At 41.9% G+C, this 15,690-nt stretch overlaps 1 protein-coding gene across 3 annotated transcripts in view; it reads left to right on the top strand.

Moving 5' to 3' along the window:
* Nucleotides 1-110: 110 nt before the first annotated feature.
* MICAL3 (microtubule associated monooxygenase, calponin and LIM domain containing 3) overlaps nt 111-15,690 on the top strand; it is a 266,829-nt gene continuing 251,249 nt past the window's right edge. For 2 of the 3 annotated variants that reach the window (XM_072766402.1, XM_072766389.1), the window contains exon 1: nt 111-443. The gene's annotated coding sequence lies outside the window, so the exon portion shown is untranslated. The remainder of the gene's footprint in view (nt 444-15,690) is intronic. The other variant, XM_072766415.1, reaches the window with a different exon arrangement.

The following is a 15,690-nucleotide window of genomic DNA, read 5'->3' as shown; positions in this document are numbered from 1 at the left end:
TAACAATTTTTATTTATAAAGCACTCCTTGCTGGAATAAGCTCAAAGCATTTAATGGGCACTGGCTAATTACCCCACCCAACAATCTGGCAGCCAGGAAAAGAGAGAGATAATTATCCCCATTTTGCAGGCAAGGAGATCAAGCCACAGAAGAGTGGTGCCTTGCATAAAACCAGAGAGCTGAAAATAGAAGGCAAGCCTCCTAATAGCACCCTTCCACTCCACTGTATGTTTATAGACGTAGACTTCTGAGAAAGGACAACACACTTGCTGGCCAGAAAAAAACAGCCGTCACTCATTGGGAACTACAGCTCCCAGCAGACACCAAGAAGGCTGTGCCCCTACTGCCCATGCCAGATTCCCAAATATGGAGAAGGACTGGATTTTGGAAGAGGAACAGAATGCTCACCCTTGAAAGAGAGGGAGAGACAGAGGGAGTATGAGGTAAGTTTGGAATATTTAACTCTATCACCCAAATGTCTGCCTGGGTTTTGAAATATAGCAGCCAAAGTCATGATCTTTTCATAAATCTTACTAGATCTCACTCTGTAAACCAAACAGTTACTTTAGCAGAACCCTGTTTTTTCCTGAGATTAGATATATGCTAGCAGGGGTGGTTCAGTTCTAGAAGGTCAAAGACCTCCTCTGAGCCCAACCAGCTCAGATGGTAATGGTGGCAGTGGTGAGAAAGAACTCAGAGAACAGCTCAGCTGTGATAGGAGCAGACATTCCACAGGCTGGGGCTGGTGGCCGGTTTGTTGAACTCAAGAATTAGCAGCCCTGGGAAGACAAGAGTTATTCTCTTTCTGCTTTGAAGACAGCTGAGCCTGCCTGGTGGGAAAACTATGAGAGAACTCTTTCCCCCCATTCTGTCTCATTCTGTCAACAAACACTTATTAAAGCACCTATGCTCAGGACAATGGGCTAGCTAATGAGGGAGAAACAAGTCATCAGACCAGATTTCTGTCCTCAGGATGCTTATGATTGGGGGAATGGCTAGGTACAAAAGGAAAGATGGAGAAAAGAAAGAGACAAACAATGCAAGACAGTCTATTATTTATACTTTTCATCCAGCATGTAGCCAATTGATCACCCACCATAGGCCAGGCACCATTCAAGCCACTTGGAGCACAATGGTGAACACACCAAAAGCAAAAGCTTCTGTCCTCACAGATATTACTTTCTGGTAGCCCCTGGGTGTCTGGAGGAAGAGTCCTCTAAGCAGAGGGAACAGTGAGTGCAAAGCCTTGAGATGGATATGAGCTTAGTGAGTTTGAGAGCAAGCCAGTACAGCTAAAGGGGATTGGATGAGGATAAGGGTAGGAAGAAGTGAAGTCAGAGAACTAGTCTGGGATCAAATCACACAGGGCCTCCTTATAAGGCTAAAACAAGTGACTTAAGTTCTTATTGGGAAACCATTGTTTTTAAGCAGTAGTTTGTTATGATTTGATGTAAAGTGCCAGATGAGGGGAACAGACCTATAACAGAGTTTGCAGAATAGAGGAAACGTATCACTGAACTGGGATGGACAAGGAAGGCTTTCTAGCAGAATGGAATGCAAGCTGTCAGTGATTAAGTAGAATTTGGATCTAGAGAGAAGGCATTCCAGCTGGAAGGAACTCCAGGAGCAAGATGGGCAGTCAGGATGGCACATGGCATGTTCAGATCATCAATCTCGGAAAAATATAAGGTCTCTATGTCACAAGGTTCTGAATCTCAGGTTAAGAGTAATCGGAGATTTGAATACACAGAGGCAATATTCACAGGCCTAAATATCCAGTCAGAGAATCTGGTCTTCACCAGGGACCAACATTTTCTCCCAAGAGACTTGATGCTTGGCAGACTTTTTTCCCACATTGAAATTGAGGCAACTGAGTTGCACAATTCCAGAGGGCACCCTTACATTGTGTCCTATGTGAAAGGTGCACCCTTTATATGAGATAAACCACAAGGCAAATGATGCCCTCTGGAGGTATACAATAGCAAAGGCCCTGATTAACATTTTGGAGGATAAAGTACCAACCTGCCCAAAGGTGACACATAGTGCTCTAGTAGCTTCCTTCACCTTTAAGACTAAAGCCCAGCTGAACTGGCTGCAGGGAGAACTGAAAAAGGAGAATGGACAAAAGAGAGATTCAAAGAGGAGGCAAGAGAAGAAGCCCTTAATATTGGTCATCTTTTTGCTTAGTGGAACATGAGAGAGAAGTAAAGGAACTAGGAGAAGAAGGGTGGCAAGAAGGGAGAAAAAGATTGCTCAGATAGCTGAGCTGCAAGTGTTTTAGTAGAATTGCCCTGTGGCTGTCATTCTCCTGCAGAATATCATGGTACTTCAAGTCTGTGGGCTTCAGGAGGGCAGCAAGCTGCTGAGCCTAGCTATGATTTGGGGGTGGGGGGACATCTAATGAAGAATCTTCCCTGGAGACAGTTAGATTGACCACCCAGTTACTTTACTTTACTGAGTTATATCCATTTAAGCACCTCACCAAGGAGTCTCCCACCTGTTCCCTTTCTACCTGAATTTGGGGGAACAATGGTGTGGTTCCAATAGATCGACGCAAAATAAACTCGAAGCAAATGACATTCCCCTCTGTGCATTCTTCTTCCCCCAATCCTCGGCAGCCATACAGAGAAGGGAATTTGCATGAACAGGGAGCAGCAGAACATTGCATGTTTGCATGCTTCCCCAGGAAAGGGCACAGGGTTGTATGTTTGGAACTGGTATGTTAGCTGCCTCATCCATTTTACATTCTTAATAATAAGTAGAGCAATAAAACATTCTCTTGGGCTATCACACTGGGTTTCCACACTCCCTCAGACATGGCAGACCCAGGAAATCCAAAGTGAGCCACATTCCAACAGTGTTATCTCTCCAGCCTCTCATCTTTCCTCCTTTCCTCCTTTCCTATATAGTCATTGCATTTGAAATAATATTGCCCTTTAGTCCCTGCACTAAATACTAGTATACAGCTGCAAACACAGCTGCCATGTCCTGCTCCACTCTACAAAAACCCATTTTTGAGAACCATTGAAGAAGTTATTGGCTTTAGCATGGTAGTCTCAAAGTATATAGATAGAATCCTTGATCCTCTGGTCTATCCAAGAATACCATAGCTATGTCTCATCACAATGGCTGAGAACCTCTGCCCACTGGCCTTCTTCTCACTTTCCCTTCCACTGGCATGACTGCACAGCTTCCTCCTGAGCTTGGACTCAGAGATGATGCAGCTTTGACTGAGGGCTGTAACCACTGACTACACACTGGTGGCCCAGCCAGTAGAACTCCTTTGAGGAACATAGACTCATCCCCTCTATTGGAAGTGCTTGTCCATCACCTTCAGGATAAGTCCCTACCTACTTTTCCAGTCTTGTTTCTCACACCCACATGTCCAGGCATAAAGCCCTCTGCCATTTTCCCGACCAACCCTGCTTTCTCCAAGTCTCTCTAGGACTTGGAGAAAATTATTCCCTCTTTTTGGGAGCCCGTTCCTACTTCCTGGACTGGACTAACCCTCCAGAGTTCAGCTCAATTATCATCTCCTCTGAGGATGTTTCCTGAATCCCTCTTCACCTCTCTCAGATAAAATGCCTTCCTATCTGTATTCTTGTAGTACTCTATACTTAACTGTGCTGTAGTATGCTCTGCGTTTACTTAAATGAATACACCACTAAGCTATTAACTCCCTCAGGGTAAAGAGCTGTGTATTTTATTTCTGTATTTCCAACTTCCAACCCAGTGAAGTGGTGGCTATCATTTATTGAATTAATAAAGGCTTTGGGGGATCCCTGGGTGGCACAGCGGTTTGGCGCCTGCCTTTGGCCCAGGGCGCGATCCTGGAGACCCGGGATCGAATCCCACGTCGGGCTCCCTGCATGGAGCCTGCTTCTCCCTCTGCCTCTGTCTCTGCCTCTCTCTCTCTCTCTGTGTGACTATCATAAAATAAATAAATAAAACAAAAACAAAAACAAAACAAAAAAAAAAGGCTTTGGCCTAATGAGTCACCAGGTCTCTACCAGTGAGGTAAAATAAAGTAAGGCCATGATCTGTTTTCAAGGCCAATCACCTGTCTTATTAACTAACACACCTATTTCCTGGAAAATGTTCCACCTATGCTCTCAAACCCTCCCTCTCCCTTCTCCCCACCCCACCCAGTCATCACCCCCACATCTTGCCAACCTCTACCCTAAGGCTCTCCTTCAGTATTCATTGAGCTAAGAAAACACTAGTGTTGGGCAGCCTGGGTGGCTCAGTGGTTTAGCGCTGCCTTCAGCCCAGGGCATGATCCTAGGGACCCAGGATGCAGTCCCATATCAGGCTCCCTGCATGGAGCCTGCTTCTCCCTCTGCTTGTATCTCTGCCTCTCTCTGTCTCTCATGAATAAATAAATAAAATCTTTAAAAATTAAAAAAAAAAAAGAGAAGAGAGTAGTGTCTTTCTGGATTACCAAAAAGAGAACACATTGTGTTCTTGGATGTCAACCTTCCATTTCTTCCTCAATTAGGAGAATGTTGGCTTCTGGCACTATTTCCAAACTGTGTGATGTGGAATGAAGGAAAGATAGGACTGAGTTCTCAGTGCCCATCAGACTCATGCATGTGACATACAGTGCTGCCTCTGAGCACCAATATATGTGAAGCCAACATGCCCTTTTTCCTAGCTGGGGCAGTTCATCCTACCAGAGCTAGAACTTGAAGTACTGTGCAGTTTGGAGAACAGAGTCTGAACCTGAAAAAGTGTCCTGGAGTAGTGGAGAGAGCATGGGTTAGAACATCTGGTTTCTCTTTCTGGGTAACATATGACAAGTTACTTACTCTTTTATCCTTAGTTCCTTTATCAAAGAAAGAGGATAAGGGGGGAGGATAGACAGATGAGAATAAGTAAGTGCCCATTCCACTGATCTTGCTAAGTTACAAAGATGAAATGCAGCCTAAGTGATGAAGCATCTGTGAGGGTTCTCTGTGATTCCCATCATCCAAATAGACTTCATCAAATTCTTGGCAAGATCATTCCTTGCCTAGCTGTCCGGTCCTAATATGAACAATCTCAATTCCATTTTTCTGAATTTTCTTTCTCATCACTGGACTTTCACAAACTCCACGTTCTTAACTTAAAATGCTTGGTCTGATCATCCCCATCCCCACATCTTAGGTCAATATCTTTTTTTTTTTTTTAATTTATGATAGTCACAGAGAGAGAGAGAGGCAGAGACACAGGCAGAAGGAGAAGCAGGCTCCATGCACCGGGAGCCCGATGTGGGATTCGATCCCGGGTCTCCAGGATCGCGCCCTGGGCCAAAGGCAGGCACTAAAGTGCTGCGCCACCCAGGGATCCCGCTTAGGTCAATATCTTTAAAAAATTAGACTGTGTCTTTATTCACATCGTATCTTCAATAGTTAATGCAGCCCATGGCACACAGTGGCTGCTCAGTAAATATTTAATGAATATATTAATTTTCCTATGATTTCCCTCCTCATCTCTGCCTATTTTTTCATTGCTATCAAATGGCAATCTCTCTGACCTCATCCTGTGGGAACACCACAGAGATCAGCTAATTAATAAGGACAAAGCTCTCCTGACACTTTGAGTTAATGTTTGACAGAAATAGCTGGGAGTGTGGAGACCCAGGGAGACAGTGGTGAAATCCTCTGGTCTCCTCAGACCATCATGACATGAAGTTGCCGCTGTTCCCTTCTCAGTGAACAGACACTCAGTGGGGGGCCTAACCCTCAATATTCATTGTTTCCTGGGCCCTACATTCTTCTCTTGGCAAGGCCTGTCCCCAAGGTCCAGCCTGAGGCCTAAACTCCACCCCACCATCTCCTCTGGACATTGCCTCTCCCTCTGGGGTATTCTTGCAGCTGTCAAACAGCTGGAGTCTTTGGAAGCACTGCAGGGTCTGCAGGTCACAGTCACTTGTTGCCAAGTTTCCCCTCCTCTCTTCCTCTTTCCCAGATCAGATGTGGGGATCTAGGAATATGAGGAGGCAATTTACCCGGTTCTTCCCTGTCATAGAAAAATGGAGTGGAACAGTCACTAGCAGTGAATAAATCAAAGTGAAAAACCCTATGCCAGCTAGGGACTATTGGAAAAAATCAGCAAATCTGTGAATTATCCTGTTTACACCAGAAATTATAGTTTGGACCGTTACTTAATAGATTGTCCTGAAATTACAGCCATTCATTAAGATAAATGTATGAAGCTATGTTTTAGGCCCTCCTTATTCATTGAACACTTTGGCACCAAACTTCTAGTCTTCCACTCTATGCCAAGTCTTGCTATCATCCTGGGTAACTTCAATGTCAAACAGACCAATTATTTATAAGCTAGGGATCACAACCCATTAGTGTGTCATGAAATTGATTAAGAGGATTGCGACTAGGGGCAGCCCCCGTGGCTCAGTGGTTTAGCTCGCCTTCAGCCCAGGGTGTGATCCTGTAGACTCAGGATTGAGTCACACATCGGGGTCCCTGCATGGAGCCTGCTCCTCCCTCTGCCTGTGTCTCTGTGTCTCTCTCATGAATAAATAAATAAAATCTTAAAAAAAAAAAAAAAAAAAAAAAAGAGGATTGTGACTAGAATTTTAATTTTTTTTAATTTTTAACAAGATTTTATTTATTTATTCATGAGAGACACAGAAAGAGGCAGAAACATAGGCAAAGGGAAAAGCAGACTCCCTGCAGGGAGCCCAATGCAAGACTTGATCCCAGGACCCTGGGACCATGACCTGAGCCAAAGGTAGATGTTCAACCGCTGAGCCAGCCAGGTGCCCCTAGGCTCTTTTTAAGACACAGAATGGAGATAAAATATCACATGTAGAAACAGTGGTTTGAGGTAAAACATTTATTTCAATAATATAATAATATATATTATTATTACGTAACATATACCAACAATGTATTATTTCAATAACATAATACATACATGTGTACTAGTTATGATGTAAACTACATTTTTTATGATTTATTATTTATTTTGAGAGAAAGAGAGCACATGGTGGGGGGAGGGGAAGATGGAGAGGGACAGAGAGAATCTCAAACAAACTCCCCACTGACTGCAGAGCCCAGATGCAGGGCTCAACCTCACGACCCTGAGATCATGATCTGAGCTGAAACCAAGAGTTGGACACTCAACTGACTGAGCTGCCAAGGCGGCTCTAAAATACATTACTTATTGTGAGCCATAATCAAAAGCTTAAAATGGATGGGAATACATGCAATAGAATGTTATTTAGCCTTAAAAGGAAGGAAATTCTGACACATGCTACAAGATAGATGAACTTTGAAGAAATTGTACTAGATGAAATAAGCCATCACAAAAGAACAAATACTGTAATGACTCTATTTATCTGAAGCACCTTAACTAGTCACATTTGTAAAGACAGAAAGTAGAATGGTGGTTGCCAGGGGCTGGGTGGAAGGACAGGGAATGGGCACAGACTTTCAGTTTTGCAAGATGAGTTCTGGGAATGGATGATGGGAATGGTATCACAACAATGTGAATATACTTAGTGTCAATCAAAATGCTTACTACATTTAAGATGATGCATTTAACACCCTTAAATGATGAAGAGGGTAAACTCTCCTAAGGTTGGATCTGGGGCCTCAAGTGAGGTCCTACAGTCCCTTTGGCCTGGCCAGATCAGAGCAATTACCATGCTGTACTGTAATTATCTGTTTACTGTTCCATCTGCCCTTACTAGACTGTCACCTGCCTCCTTAAAGCCAGGTGCAGTATCTGATTCATCACTGCATCCTGTGCCTACTATAATACTTACCACAGAGTAGATACTCTCTGAGTGATGAGTAGGTGGGCAAATAGAAGAATGTTCAAATGAATAGATTTCACATTCACAGGTTTTGAAATTCAAATACTTTCAGCTTGAAATACCTTTGATCAAGATCTAAAGAATGGTTCATCCGAATTAATAACAGTTACTATATTTGTTCAGCATTCAACAGTTTATAGAACACTGTCATATATTTTATCTTATTTGACAGACTTAATAACCTATGAAGTAAGATAACCAACCACAAATAGAAGTCTTGACACTTTGTAACAGAATGAGTACTACACTTTATCTTAATTCTTAATTTAAAAACATGGTTATGAGTTGCAACCAACATCTATGAACCAACATCTATGAAAAGTCAAATATATAAATAATAAAATACAGTGAGCAAGAGGGAATGAGTGAGAGAGAAAGCAAAAAGAAATTCCTAAAAGTCAATTTGTTTTTGTAAAAAAATTTTTAAAACAGGGGTGGCTCAGTCAGTTAAGCATCTGCCTTCAGGTCATGATCCTGGGGTTGAACCCCGCATCAGGCTCCCTGCTCAGTGGGGAGTCTGCTTCTACGTCTGCCAGCAACCCCTGCTTGTGCTCTCTCTCTTTAATAATAAATAAAATCTTTAAAATAAATAAATAAATAAATAAATAAATAAATAAATAAATAAATAAAAATAATGTGTGAAGTAAGAAGGAAAGCCACCATCATCATCTCATTATAAATGAGGATACTATGGGCTGTCCAAAGTCAGAAAGTTAGTAATGGAAAAAGCAGGACAAGTGCTCACACCTTCCTTCCACTCACTTTACTATGATGCATTTAACCTTCAGGAATGAAAACAATCAGAATAACTAATTCTGAAACCAGGACTTTTCAGAAAACAGTATACTATTTTCTGGCTTCCACAGGGTCTTAATAGGGTCCTAGTTCACAGGACCTTGTTAATATTAGCAAATATTAACTAGTTGCACTGCAGCAAAACCAGGCCTGCTTTATTCTCATTTTCCAGAAAAAGAAAGAAAACTAAACACTCCAAGGACCAATATCTGGGATTTTCCCCTTACATTCACCCTATATCTCTGTGTTGCAAATCAAGCCCAATTTCTTTTGATTCTCAGCAGAGAGAAATAAATAAAGCATTAATATTATTTATATCCTATTTGCATCCAAAAAGACAGAAAAGGAGAAGAGTTTAGCGCTAGTCCCCATGTATGTAATGTCTTCCTTCTGCCCTCTCTGGTCCAAGTTAAACAATTCTAATTGCATTTTGCATATGATCTGTTTTCCAAGCATTCAGTCAAATAAAATATTTGTTCTTATGTGGACTCTATCCAATTGTTCCCAGTCTCTTCTTTACTTTTAGAGCCAAAACTGGACATGAGTCACCAGTAAGATTCTGGTTCAAATGAATAGATTTCATTTGAATCTATTCTATTCAGAATCTATTTGATTCTGGTTAAATGCAAGAATCGTACAAAGATGAAAGGAAAAAAATAGTGGGAGGTTGACTACCATATTATTCAGGAATAGCACTACTGAGTATTTACCCAAAAAATACAAAAACACTAATTCAAAGAGATACATCCACCCCTGTGTTTATTGCAGCATTATTTACAACAGCCAAACTATGGAAGCAGCCCAAGGGTCCATCAATAGATAAAGAAGATGTGGTCTATATATACAATGGAATATTATTCAGCCATCAAAAAGAATGAAATCTTGCCATTTGCAGTAACATGGATAGGGCTAGAGAGTGTAATGCTGAGCGAAATAAATCAGAGAAAGACAAATACCATATTATCTCACTCATATGTGGAATTTGAGAAACAAAACAAATGAGCAAAGGGGAAAAGAGAGAGACAAACTAAGAAACAGACTCTGAACTCCAGAGAACAAACAGATGGTTACCAGAGGGGAGGTGGGTGGGGGCATGGGAGATGGGAGAAAAAGGGGAAGAGGATTCAAGAGTCCATTTACCATGATAAAAAACTAAAACTAAAATAAAATAAAAAAAGAATAGTGGGAGGATGACTTCATGGACCTTGAGCCTTACCCACCATATTTATACTAGTGCATGTCAGGCATACAAAATCCAGCCAGCTGTGTCCACAGAGCAAAGCAAACACTGTGAGGCTCACGGCTACTGCCTTTGCACAAGAGAAAGGACAGAAAGAACAGCTAGTCTGCAAAAAACCCTCCCCATTCCTACACAAACACACACACACCACAGTCACCGTTGCCTCTATCTAGGTCACTTAAGGACTGATTCTTTGCCTTTTGCAATGTAAAACTTAGCAAACCCAAAACTCTGTTTTCAGGAACACTGAGAAGGCCTGTGTCTCCATAATCACAAGTCCTGGAATTTTCCTGACTTCAAAAAATTTATTCTGGTTTTCCATAAACCAGAAGTGCCAACACTTAAGGAAAAGCTTCTTACATCTAAAATCAATTTTAAAAGAAGGTTCATTGGCAGACACAATATCCAAATTTCTAATTTAAAAAACTGTGGTATCTTGCAAGAAGTTGCTATGGCCAAGCTCAAAAAGGGTGTTGCCTGTGTTCTCCTCTAGGAATTTAATGGATTCTTGTCTCGCATTTAGATCTTTCATCCATTCTGAGTTTATCTTTGTGTATGGTGTAAGAGAATGGTCTAGTTTCATTCTTCTGCACGTGGTTGTCCAATTTTCCCAGAACCATTTATTGAAGAGATTGTCCTTTTTCCAGTGGATAGTATTTCCTTCTTTGCCAAATATTAGTTGACCATAGAGTTGAGGGTCCATATTTAGGTTCTCTATCCTGTTCCATTGATCTATCCTGTTCTATTGATCTATCTATGATCTATTGTTCCATGATCTGTTTTTGTGGTACAATGGAATATTACTCAGCCATTAGAAATGATGAATACCCACCATTTGCTTCGATGTGGATGGAACTGGAGGATATTATGCTGAGTGAAGTAAGTCAATTGGAGAAGGACAATCATTATATGGTTTCACTCATACGGGGAATATAAAAAATGGTGAAAGGGATTACAGGGGAAAGGAGAGAAAATGAGTGGGAAAAATCAAAGGGTGACAAAACATGAGAGACTCCTAACTCGGGGAAATTAACAAGAGGTAGTGGAAGGGGAGGTAGGTGGGGGGAATGGGTGACTGGGTGATGCACACTGGGGAGAGCACTTGACGGGATGAGCACTGGTTGTTATACTATACTATATGTTGGCAAATCGAACTCCAATAAAAAAATATATACAAAAAAAGAAAAAAATAAATAAGCACTTTGAAATATTCATGGTTATTGAATTTCCTTATTCCCATGCAGAAACAAGATAAAAAGTTCTTTTGAAATCTGAAAAAACAAACAAACAAACAACCTATAGTCAATGAATCTAGGTGTTTCCAAAAGCAGCATTCCATCTGCTTGCTCCAACCTTCAGTTCCACAACTGGAGCTTCATCCTTTTTTATCTGAAGGTGCTGCCAGGGCTATTACTGGGCAATATTCCTGAGAGAGATGCTATTTCGAGCTTTTATCAGCCATTTATAACTTGGAGGGAAAGTGTTTTAGATTCTATGCTGAAAGCAAAGTTTTGTTCTGGAGAAAGAAAAGCAAGAGCAGGAGACTAGAAGGACAACCTTTTTGTCACACCTTATGGAGTATGCTTAACCATCTTTATGATAATTTCTCCCCCCATGAAATTTGAATACCACAGATAGACTGTACAGCTGTGTGTATATTGTATGTGTATCAGGGCTTTCTTTTTTTTAAGATTTTATTTATTTATTCATGAGAGACACAGAGAGAGAGAAAGAGGCAGAGACACAGGCAGGGAAAAGCAGGCTCCATGCAGGGAGCCCGACATAGGACTGGATCCAGGGTCTCCAGGATCACGCCCTGGGCTGAAGGCGGCGCTAAACCATTGAGCCACCTGGGCTGCCCCAGGGCTTTCTTTATACCAAAAAAAGAGTTGTGGTTTCCCCAATCCCCCAAGAACAAATGTCCCTGCTTGGGGTCAGTATTGTCCTCATTGAGAACGCATAGTTGAGAAGCCATCACCAGAAGGAAAATATAGTCATAACTAAGAAGTTGAGAGGCACCAGAGACACTGCTTGCACAGTGCTGTTTGGCTTGATTTGAGCACACTGCCTTTCTGCATCCTTGATAACCATCCCAGACTGTGGGAACAGAATTCAGCCCATACAGTCTTTCACCACTTGTGGGAAATTGCTGGAGCCAATGTTGTATACTTTTTTATTAATACTCCTGGCCCTGACAGTACTTAGATTAACTGGCCTCTGAGCAAGAGACAATGTTGCTGGGTAAGTAGGTCCCCAAGCAACACTTGTGATTCACTATGGGACGATGTGCAGGGCTGGGTGCCCCTGGAATGTAGTCAGGTATCAGACCAGAGGTCTGCAGGCATAGTCTGTCCTTTTCACCTGGTAATGGATGAGGAAAGGGCCTGACATCAGGAAACACATGACTGGTAGAAAGGGAAAAGGAGTACCAAGCTCCACCCTCCTCCAGAGAGGCAATGAGACATCACACGGGAGGCTGACCCCCAGCCAGTGTTGTCTACTTTTTAATTAATTCTACTCACTGCCTTGGTAATCAGAAAGTAAAAATGATTTTAAAGAGTCCCCATAGACCATATTGTACACCTGAAACTACTATAAAAATGTATGTTAACTAACTGGAATTAAAACAAAAATATACATACATACATACATAAGCAAGCAAGCACCGTAGATGCAAGCTAAGAGAAGAAAAACAGTGGAATTAGAAATCCAAGCCTGCAAAGAGCAAAAGATGAAAAGCTGCCCACCAAATGCAAATCTAGATGAAAATAAGGTAAACAAGATAATGCCAGCTAGGGTTGTCCAAGGAAACAAAGAGTTCTATAAATATAGCCAGAAAAGAAAATATTTGTCTTAGCTGATGAGATCACCACACATGGCTCATGATAGGAATCTTCTGTTGCTCCCTTAATTGAAGCTTGGAAGAGAACAGAAATGAGAGCAGAAATCAGACTACCAGCCCACACGGTCTGTGTTCCAATAAGCCATTCCATTTTTAATTAAACGCAGCTGAAGTGATTAAGACTTGATACCATCAATCTGGACTGTGGCCTGTATTTTCATTGATATGCTGGCCCCCACCTTTTCCACCCACCGCCCCCCCCCCCCCCCACACACACAACAAACTGGCTAGCAGCTTACCCACACTGAACAAATGGAGTCAAAAACAGGAAAAGGCGGATGGCTATGAGCTGGACACAGGCCTAGGGGAGGGAAAAGGCTAAAAACAAAACCCAGCCTCCACTTCTCAGGGACTTCCTTTTTCTCTGAAGGACACTCATTGTACAGGCAGGAGCAGGAGAAGAACTGGAGTCCTCCACAAATATTCAGTCCCTGATTTGTGCCAAATAGAGTTCTAGGCACTGCGAATATGGCAATGAATGAGATTAACTCTTTGCCTCAAAGAGCTTACATTTGGAGCTGGGAATGGGAGACTGGGGAATAGCTGGAGACAGACAACATAAATAATGAATATATGAGATATTTACATACTGATAAGTGCTATGTAGACACAAAATGGACACAGAGAATTATTGGAAGGATTCTTTAGCTCAGGAGGTTAGGGAAGGCCTGTCTGAGCAGGTGCTGCAACCTGAAAGGAGGTGGTCAGGCAACAGGGCCAAGTGTTCCAAGAAGAAGGAACATGGAATGGAAAGCCACTGAGTCAGAAAACAGCTTGGCATGTTCAGAGGACATAAAGTAGGCCAGTAGGGCAGTACCATAGTGGGCCAAAGGGAGAAGAGGAAGGTGCCTGCAAAACCAGACAGGACCACTTATGTAGGCCCTTATAGGCCATAGAAAGGGATTTGGATTCTGAGAATATTTTAAAAGGAAGAGTACTATGATGCACATCTATTTTAGAAAGATCACTCAGGCTGTGATATAGACAATGGACTAGGCCAGACAAGGCCAGGAATAGAGATAGGAAGACTAGGTAGAGGCTTGGGTCCAAGGAAAAGAGAGGGTAATGATTTAGATCTAGGTGGGCACAATGGGGAATTTAGTTGCAGTATATTTTGAAGGTAAAACAAATAAGAAGATTCCTTGTGAGATGTAAGAGAAAGCAAAGAGTTAAGGATGACTCCTGGGTTTTTGTCCTGAGCAACAAGGTAAATGATAGCTTCATTTAATAAGACCAGGAAATAAATGGGTTTGGAGTGAGAAGGAATTAAGTATTCTGTTTTAGATATATTGACCTTGAGATGACTACTCCACATTCTCTCTTGGACACCAAAAGAACATGGTGAACTTTATGCCTCAGTTTCTTCATCCTTATAATATGATAGTACCTACTACCTTCCTGGGTTGATGTGAAGATTAAATGAGTTAATGTGGATAAAACAGAACAGTTCCTGGCATAGAACAAGCAGCATGATATGAGTTTTTAATATTAATAATAAGGCAGTTTCTTCTTTTTAATTGCAAATGGTGATGAGGAGGAGAGCAAGGAAAAAAATGTTGAAAATTTGGTAGAGACAGGGAAGCAGCAGGAGGAAGACCTGTGGAGACAAGAATTGATTCCCAGAGTCCAAGTAGAAGACTGACTTCAGGTAGTTAACAAGGACACTTCTGCTGCAGAAACAAGGAGGAGATTCTGCTGGTGTGTTACAAATGCAGTTGGACCAGAGGGACGTGTGGAGGGAGGAGACAGTTGTCCTCTGACCAAACCAATTTTCTCTATGAAATATGGGGCAAGTTCATTTTCTAGTATGTAGAGCAGGGAGGGAATAACATGAGAGTCAGGAACATGAAACTGTCTTCTCTAAAGTGGGAGGAGGAGCCCACGGAAAGGTAGAGCCTGGCAGGTGGGAGAAAATCTGGCATCTCTAACTGCCTCACATAATACCAGGTTGGTTTTGCGGTTTGTTCCAATTATTTATTCTCAGTTGAGCGGGTGTTTGGTGAGTAGTTGCTGTGTGTGTAGCATTGCAGTGCACACTTGGGGAATAAAGAGGGGAACAAGGTATGTGCAGTCTGGATAAAGAGAAAAGTTTTAGAATAAATTAAATAATTTGAGGCCAAAGATTATTCCATTCAAACCAAAAGAGCATGTTATAGAAAAGCATTCTATCAAATTCAGAGGAAATGGAATTTGTCATATGCTGGAATGATAAAGGATGGCCTCCCCATGGAAGTAGAGTCTGAGCTCAGCTTTGAAAGATAGGTTGTAGGAATTCAACTATCCCCAAACCAGAGGCCACTGTTACCTAAATTCCTTGGACCTTTGTATCCATCTTTATCATGAATAGTGCCCTAAGACTGCTCTAATAAGGTAGAGCTGATTTGCCTGCTTTGTCCAATGAGGACCCATCCATCCTGTGTCATCTGCTGAAACAATAGCAGAAGAATTCAGTAGGCTTCTAAGGGGAGTTCTTTTGATGGCAGGGCAGTAGTGTCTCCTGAAGCAAGAGAAGGTTTCTTTCATATTAATTGGCTTTCCTGTTCCTAACATCATCATTTGCAGGGCACATGGGAAACTGCTAATTAGGAAATATTCTGGCAGAAAGATAACCAAAAAGGTCACGCTGAAATCCATCCACATCTTTTTCCCTTGAAAAAAGGGCCCACATTCTTGTTCCCTGCATGATGGAACAGTCTGTTTTGTTATCAATGATTATCAGCCTTATCCAACTCTGAGGCTAGACCTCCTCTGAGGCCCTTGGGAGCTATCCCCACAAAAGGGTCATAAGAGATTCTCCTGTCTCCCTTAAGTGGCAGGCTAAGGAGTAAATGGAGAGACTCATGGCTGAACCCCAAAGATGTGCTCCCCATAGTGTTCCAGGCAGAAGGATCCAAGACTTGATCTGTGCTGGCAAAGTCATTTTTTAAAACT

Source organism: Vulpes vulpes, chromosome 8 (genome assembly GCF_048418805.1).
Source record: "Vulpes vulpes isolate BD-2025 chromosome 8, VulVul3, whole genome shotgun sequence".
Taxonomy (NCBI): domain Eukaryota; kingdom Metazoa; phylum Chordata; class Mammalia; order Carnivora; family Canidae; genus Vulpes; species Vulpes vulpes.
The sequence above is the reverse complement of the archived record's forward strand: the minus strand, read 5'-3'. Positions and strand labels throughout refer to the sequence as shown.